The sequence below is a fragment of the Mercenaria mercenaria genome, chromosome 5, assembly GCF_021730395.1.
Source record: "Mercenaria mercenaria strain notata chromosome 5, MADL_Memer_1, whole genome shotgun sequence".
Classification (NCBI taxonomy): domain Eukaryota; kingdom Metazoa; phylum Mollusca; class Bivalvia; order Venerida; family Veneridae; genus Mercenaria; species Mercenaria mercenaria.
This window is the reverse complement of record NC_069365.1, coordinates 21,353,953-21,362,637: the sequence shown is the minus strand read 5'-3', so window position 1 is coordinate 21,362,637 and position 8,685 is coordinate 21,353,953.

The window sequence follows — 8,685 nt, the reverse complement described above, 5'->3', positions numbered from 1 at the left end:
TTGTACATATACTTGTGGGAGGTTTAAATAACAGCGAAATAGGCGGGACCTTAATTAACAACGTGTCCGTATGTTTTACTGATGACCTTATATATACAAGATGTCGTGCGCTCAAAATAAGATGTTGATCGCACATGATAAGATGTTGATCGCTCAAGATAATATGTCGATCGCTCGTGATAATATGTTGATCGCTCGAGATAATATGTTGATTGCTCGAGATAAGATGTTGATCGCTCAAGATAATATGTTGATCGCTCAAGATAATATGTTGATCGCTCCAGATAAGATGTTGATCGCTCGAGATAATATGTTGATTGCTAAAGATAATATGTTGATCGCTCGAGATAAGATGTTGATCGCTCAAAATAAGATGTTGATTGCTCGAGATAAGATGTTGATCGCTCAAGATAGTATGTTGATCGCTCGAGATAAGATGTTGATCCCTCAAGATAACATGTCGTACGCACGAGATAAGATGTTGATCGCTCAAGATAAGATGTCGTACGCACGAGATAATTTAATCTTAAACAAAAAATAACATATGTCCTAACACATACCACCGTACGTTCCAGTTAGTAGTATAATATAAAAGTGTGTACTTAGATAATGATAATTATCGATTACCCTCCTGACTTGGACTCGTCCAAATAGTCACTCCGAAGATATCAGACACGGACTATACATATATTTAATTGGTGTTTGTTGCAAAATTATTGGAGCGTGTCGAACTTAATTGATTTAAGCAATTCTGCATGTAAAACATGTATACATTGACTTATTTTGTAAATATGCGTGTTAAGGTGATGTCACTTTTTGAATTTCCGGTGAATAACAAAAAACCAAAAAATATTCAGTTCTTTCCAAAACCTGTTATATTATGATTCAACAAAATAGTTTCCATTGTCTACCAGAAAGGAACAATTCTTATATCTTAATATTGAGATTTGATACCTTTATAACAGACAGTAAACTAAAACAATAGACATTCATATGTGACGTCGGTGAGCTCAACAAAGCAATTTCAAGCACAAATATTAATGTGGAATGTAAAGTAAGTTACACACTACAATATCCGTCCAAGATACTTTCAAAAACAATGCATTTGCAGAATTGAGAGATAAAAGTAATTTTGACAGCTCGTGAAAACTAATGACAAATTTTGACAGGTATGTGATGACTCGTGACCTAATTAATTTTTTTCTGTTATTTCTAAATTCCAGTTTGATTTTCATAAAATGGGTATTCTTTATTGTAGCTTACAACTCGTACATTAAAACAATAAAAGAATATATTGTTACCTCACTGTCGTTTTGTCTATCCATCTCTCGTACGAATTCCTATTGTTTCAGTCATTTGTCAGTAATTAGAGCAACTCACAGTGTTGCAATCATACAAAACACATCCCTTATTTTCACATAGATATTGAGGATTTATCTAATGAGCACATGTATTGGAAACACAATTTCAATACCGACTGTGTATTGTAATAATGCTAAACTATCTCAGCCGTGACATCTCCTTAAGTACAAGGTTGAAGCCCTGACAACAATACAAAAGTGGATAGAATGCCCAAGTAAACAGGTAGATTTTTCTTAAACAATTATAGTTGACGATTTCATTCCAGTTTTCTCATACAATGTTTTGAAGCTTATGGCAGAAAACGCTGGACCGTAACAAATTGTATTCATTGCTTATATGCTCGTATTCATTTGTAAATACTTTTTAAAACATGCAGATGTTAGCCAGTAAGACGTTCATATGAAATAAGGCAAAGCGTCAGAACGAATTTGTTGCAACGAAACTATTTACTTCTCAAAAGAAGTTGGGAGATTCGTGAGAAAGTATTTAAATAAGGAACGAAGGTAGTAATTCAGTGATCATGCCTCTTAGTCACACTGAAAGTAGTCCATATCAGTATACAATATATCATCATGCTATTTTCCCGCCTAGTAAAGGTCATTGTCTTGCCATATATAAGCTTTATTGATACTTTAATGAAAAGAAGATTTTTGTGTATGTTTTTAAAGCTTCATAATGTTATATCATTCCAAGTTTGTGTAGAACCAGCTGGGTATCCCAGTCACGTGACCATGGTTTCACTGATTACTGAAATCCTAATGTATTTTGTTATTTATTGATTTTCTATAGACAGACCTATAATAGGAATAAGAAAACATCGGTCGAAAATAAGTTCCCATTATTTGCGAAAATTCGTGTAGAACGAGTGCTTTAATCACATTTCCTTCACTGCTAGAATACATTCTGCATGAAATGGGACGGTTTTCATGTTTGTAAACCCCAGATGACAAGTTTTGCAAATCGAAACTGTAAATGGGTGTTTATTGTGCGAACAAGACCAACTATGCACCATTTTGGGGTAATACGCCACAACTGACTGGCATTTCACTAGGAACTATTCAACCCCCTATTTTCTTTGCATTTTTCGTTTATTTATGACAGAACTTTCATGAAAACTAGGTGTAGGAAAAAGTGATGTTCTCTGAAGGTATGTAAAGACGACCTGAAGTTGTCGTTTTTTTATATGAAACAAAGAAGGATTTGAATTACTGACCTTTAACCTTCAAGACAAAGACTATCTCGCAAGAAGTTAAAGGCTGGAGATGCTTTGCATTGCCATTTTACATTGAAAATAGTGGTACCGTTCTGTCCATTTTTTTTGCTAAACCGCTGACAATCGACTTATGTACAATAATTTACTGTAACCAAAATTTTAATGATATTTAAACCTTTGGCATTTCTTGCAGGTACGAATGTAGTAATTTTCTAGATATGCCTCTGAAGAGCCGATTACACCGTGACGTTATCTGCCTTACTTCGTGTTTGCTTAAGAATATTACTGGCATGAATTTTCAATTTTTTTCAAGATTTTTTCTTTACAAATGTTTTCATTTTTCCCATCTAGCTGGAAACATTTCTTTAGGGTCTTATAATTTATAAGTAACTTAGAGCAACCGGATGACGTTCTCTCTTCACTGCAAAGAAAACACTTTCTCAACGATAGCTGCTGCTTTCTATCTTTCAGTGAAAGTTTTAAAATGAAAGTTTTCATATTACTCATTGTTCTCTGTTAAATGCATTACTTCTCAGATGACACAGACCTTTTTTCTGTCAACAAAAAGAAACACTAAAATTGTGTTCATCTACAAAGTTTATAGAATATTAAAATAGTTGATATAGAAATTATTTGATATTAAAGTATCTAATGTGTCATTGTTTTCAAAATTGGTGACATGACCTTTGACGTGGAAAGAACAAAATCGTATTACAACGGCTCTAAGCAACCATAAAATCAAATTTCAAACGTTACAACGCGATTATATTGTACGCATGTAGATCGATAGAGAAATGTTTCAACATCTTTTTTATAATAAAACCTTTCAGAGTTTGCGATTGCGGATACTACAAGGTTATTTTTGTCTTTGACTCCCGATTAACTTGAATCTGAAACGTTACGTGTATAATATTGTTTTATTGTATGGTTAAATCTTAATAAAATAATGTTGTCCTGTAAATAATAAGCTTACATTAACGGAACATCTTAAAGCTTACGAAATGATAAAAGCTTATAGCTGATAATTATGATTATATAACTCATTGACCTTTAATCACATCTGACCTGGACCTGTTCTTTATTCTGAAGAAAACTGTTGGATATTTCTGTACTGTCAAATGAAATGATAATTACGCAAATTTAAACAAATATGAAATAACGGTGCGGAAGACAAGAATCTGATAAATGTGTTAGGACATTTACACGTATAGTGAGGACTGAAAGACGGACTGAAATATTGAACAAGAGCTCGTCGAGTCGAGGAGCACTAAATGCGCCCCATCTCCATTGCTTTAACCAAAAACAAAAAGAAAAAAATTCTTACAAGGTACAGATATGTCAAAATACACCTAAAAAATTGGAGGTACCATCAATGTTGTACCACAGAAGAGTGGTCTCAGTTTTTCCCTACGGCCAATAATAAAAAAGTTACTAAATAAGCTATTTATAGTAACATAAAAGGGAAGTAATAAAAAAAACTATTGTAAGCAAACAAAAGAAGGATCTGCCAAATAAAAACAAGAGCACTGCAATGCAACGCAAATGCAGAGCAATATTCACATAAGACATAGTCATATGACCTTTGACCCCTAAGTGTGACCTTGACATTGAATTTAGCCATCCGAAACATGCGTTCTGCACATCCTTTCAATGAGTGAACACTTGTGTCAGGTTTCTTTGAAATCCATCAAGGGGTTCAAGAGTTACAGAGCGGAAGGGAAATTGCTAACCAACACACAGACAGACAGACGGACACCGAGGCATAATACATCCCTGGGGCGTATAAAAAGAATCGAGATCTTATGGTGATACAGGCTGTGTGCAAGTCTGGTTAAAATCAAATCATAAATGAAGCTGCTATTGTGCAGACAAGGTCAAAATAGCCAATTTTGGCCCTTTCAGGGGCCATAACTATGGAACCCATTATGGGATCGGGCCAGTTCAAGAAAAGAACCAAGATCTTATAGTGACACAAGTTTTGTGCAAGTTTGGTTAAAATTAAATCATAAATGAAACTGCAATTGTGCAGACAAGGTCAAAATAGCTAATTTTGACCTTTTCAGGGGCCATCACTCTGGAACCCATTAAGGGATCTGGCCGGTTCAAGAAAGGAATCTAGATCTTATGGTGACACAAGTTTTGTGCAAGTTTGATAAAATTCAAATCATAAATGAAGCTGCTATTGTGCAGACAAGGTCAAAATAGCTAATTCTGACCCTTTCAGGGGCCATCACTCTGGAACCCATAATGAGATCTGGCCAGTTCAAGAAATGAATCAAGATCTTATGGTTATATAGGTTGTGTGCAAGTCTAGTTAATATAAAATCATAAATGAAGCTGCTATTGTGCAGACATGTCAAAATAGGTAATTTTGGCCCTTTCAGGGGCCGTAACTCTGGAACCCGTTATGGAATCTGGCCAGTTTAAGAAAGAATCAAGATCTTTTGGTGATACAAGTTGTGTGCAAGTTTGGTAACAAGAGGACCATGATGGTCCTGAATCGCTCACCTCTTCCCACATGACCCAGTATTGAGTATGACGTCGTTTTTTCTATTATTTGACATAGTGACCTAGTTTTTGAGCTCATGTGACCCAGTTTTGAACTTGACCTAGATATTATCAAGATAAAAATTCTGACCAATTTTCAAGAAGATCCATTGAAAAATATGGTCTGTAGAGAGGTCACAAGGTTTTTCTATTATTTGACCTACTGACCTAGTTTTCGAAGGTACGTGACCCTGTATTGAATTTTACCTAGATATCATCAAGGTGAACATTCTCACTAATTTTCATGAAGATCTCATGAAAAATATGGCCTCTAGAGAGGTCACAAGGTTTTTCTATTTTTATACCTACTGGCCTAGTTTTGACCGCACGTGACCCAGTTTCGAACCTGACCTAGATATCATCAAGGTGAACATTCAGATCAATTTTCATGAAGATCCATTGAAAAATATGGCCTCTAGAGAGGTCAAAAGATCTTAATAATTTTAGACCTACTGACCTAGTTTTTGACCGCAGTTGACCCAGTTTCAAACTTGATCTAGATATGATCAAGATGAACATTCAGACCAACTTTCATACAGATCCCATGAAAAGTATGGCCTCTAGAGAGGTCACAAGGTCTTTTTATTATTTAACCTACTGACCTAGTTTTTGACCGCACATGACCCTGTTTCGAACTTGACCTAGATATCATCAAGGTGAACATTCTGACCAATTTTTATGGAGATCAATTCACAAGTATGGCCTCTAGAGAGGTCACAAGGTTTTTCTATTTTTAGACCTACTGACCTAGTTTTTGACCGCACATGACCCTGTTTCGAACTTGGCCTAGATATCATTAAGATGAACATTCAGACCAACTTTCATACAGATCCCATGAAAAATATTGCCTTAGGAGAGGTCACAACGTTTTTCTATTATTTGACCTACTGACCTAGTTTTTGACGGCACCTGACCCACTTTCGAAACTGACCTAGATATCATCAAGATGAACATTCAGACCAACTTTCATACAGATCCCATGAAAAATATGGCCTCTAGAGAGGTCACAAGGTTTTTCTATTATTTGACCTACTGACCTAGTTTTTGAAGGCACGTGACCCACTTTCAAACTTGACCTAGATATCATCAAGGTGAACATTCTGACCAATTTTCATGAAGATCTCATGAAATATATGGCCTTTAGAGAGGTCTCAAGGTTTTTCTATTTTTAGACCTACTGACCTAGTTTTTGACCGCACATGACCCTGTTTCGAACTTGACCTAGATATCATCAAGATGAACATTTAGACCAATTTTCATACAGATCCCATAAAAAATATGGCCTTAAGAGAGGTCACAAGGTTTTTCTATTATTTGACCTACTGACCTAGTTTTTGAGGACACATGACCCACTTTCGAAACTGACCTAGATATCATCAAGATGAACATTCAGACCAACTTTCATACAGATCCCACGAAAAATATGGCCTCTAGAGAGGTCACAAGGTTTTTCTATTATTTGACCTACTGACCTAGTTTTTGAAGGCACGTGACCCAGTTTCGAACTTGACCTAGATATCATCAAGATGAACGTTCTGACCAATTTTCATGAAGATCTTGTGAAATATATGGCCTCTAGAGAGGTCACAAGGTTTTTCTATTTTTAGACCTACTGACCTAGTTTTTGAAGGCACGTGACCCAGTTTCGAACTTGACCTAGATATCTTCAAGGTGAGCATTCTGACCAATTTTCATTAAGATCTTGTGAAATATATGGCCTCTAGAGAGGTCACAAGGTTTTTCTATTTTTAGACCTACTAACCTAGTTTTTGAAGGCACGTGACCCAGTTTCGAACCTGACCTACATATCATCAAGATGAACATTCTGACCAACTTTCATAAAGATCCCATGAAAAATGTGACCTCTAGAGTGGTCACAAGCAAAAGTTTACGGATGCACGGACGCACAGACGACGGACACCGCGCGATCACAAAAGCTCACCTTGTCACTTTGTGACAGGTGAGCTAAAAATTAAATCATAAATAATGCTGCTATTGTGCAGACAAGGTCAAAATAGCTAATTTTGGCCCTTTCAGGGGCCACATCTCTATAACCCATAATGGGACTTGGCCAGTTCAACAAAGGAACCAAGATCTTATGGTGTTACAAGTTGTGTGAAAGTTTGGTTAAAATAAAATCATAAATGAAACCACTATCGTGCAGACAAGAAATTGTGGATGGACAACGGACGAAGGACAGTCACAAAAGCTCACCCTGTCACTATGTGACAGGTGAGGTAAAAGGTAGGTCAGTAGGTCATGATTAAGACTATTCAAGATGAGTTTTGAAATCTGTATTAAACATTATACTTTTTGTCAAAATTTCTTTGTAGTTGCTTCAAAATCAAATGCCTATGTAAAACAATAGACCTCACGGGTGAGCTAAACAACTGACTGAGGCTAAACATTACATAAAGAATAGACAGACGGACACAAAGACAATGCCCACTTTTGCAGGGATACAAATCAAAGACAAAAAAACATTAAATACATATGAGCCGTGCCATGGGAAAACTAACATAGTGGGTGTGCGACCAGCATGGATCCAGACCAGCCTGCGCATCCACGCAGTCTGGTCAGGCTCCATGCTGTTCGCTTTTAAAGCCTATTGGAATTGGAGAAACTGTTAGCGAACAGCATGGATCCTGACCAGACTGCGCGGATGCGCAGGCTGGTCTGGATCCATGCTGGTCGCACACCCACTATGCTGGTTTTCCCATGGCACGGCTCATATATATGAAGCGTTCCATGAGGAAATCTGTTTTAGTGACATGATAATTATAATTACTGCCTAATTAGTAGTTCAAAATACTGGAAAATTATTGTTTTTCTTATGTTCATACAGAAACTAGAAACAGGTATATTGTAATAGAGCTATCTAAGGCAAATCAAATTCTACCATGTTTTACAAATAAATGTAATTTATGTTGTCATAGCAAAGGAAATTCCAGAGCACCCATGCATCTTGAAAATATAGAGGTGTATCGGGATATTATTAAAGCCCGTGATGAATCCAAAAATATACGGTCAAGTTATTTTTCAGTAAAAGTTCATAAATATTCAAATACATTTTGATTACCGGTAGTAAGTGATAATAATTTGTTGCATTAATTAATGACTTGAAAAATACATGTCATGCACGACGTCATACAGCTTTCATGACGTTCTTAATGTCATGTCTCAAAATGCCTTCGATGACCTACTTAAAAGCATTGTAACTCTTGAAATAGTGAAAGTAATTACATCAAATTTTAAGATTTGAAAAGAAAAAGAATGTTTTTCATGAATATTTTGTAATCTTAATTTTGAATTTTTTGTCACTAATACAGGTTTTCTCACGGAACAGCCCATATATATATATTGACTGCATTTCAATTATTTGTAGATTTCTGGTATTTCCACGTAAATGCTTGTTTGATAAGAACATATCTTATCATTTAAATAATCAAGTGTCCACTTCATACCGCAAATCACTGAGGTTCAGAACTGATTAAAAGACTATATTATACACAAAAGGTTATTCAAATATGAATCCATCCATTAATTTACAAAACTTTTAATAC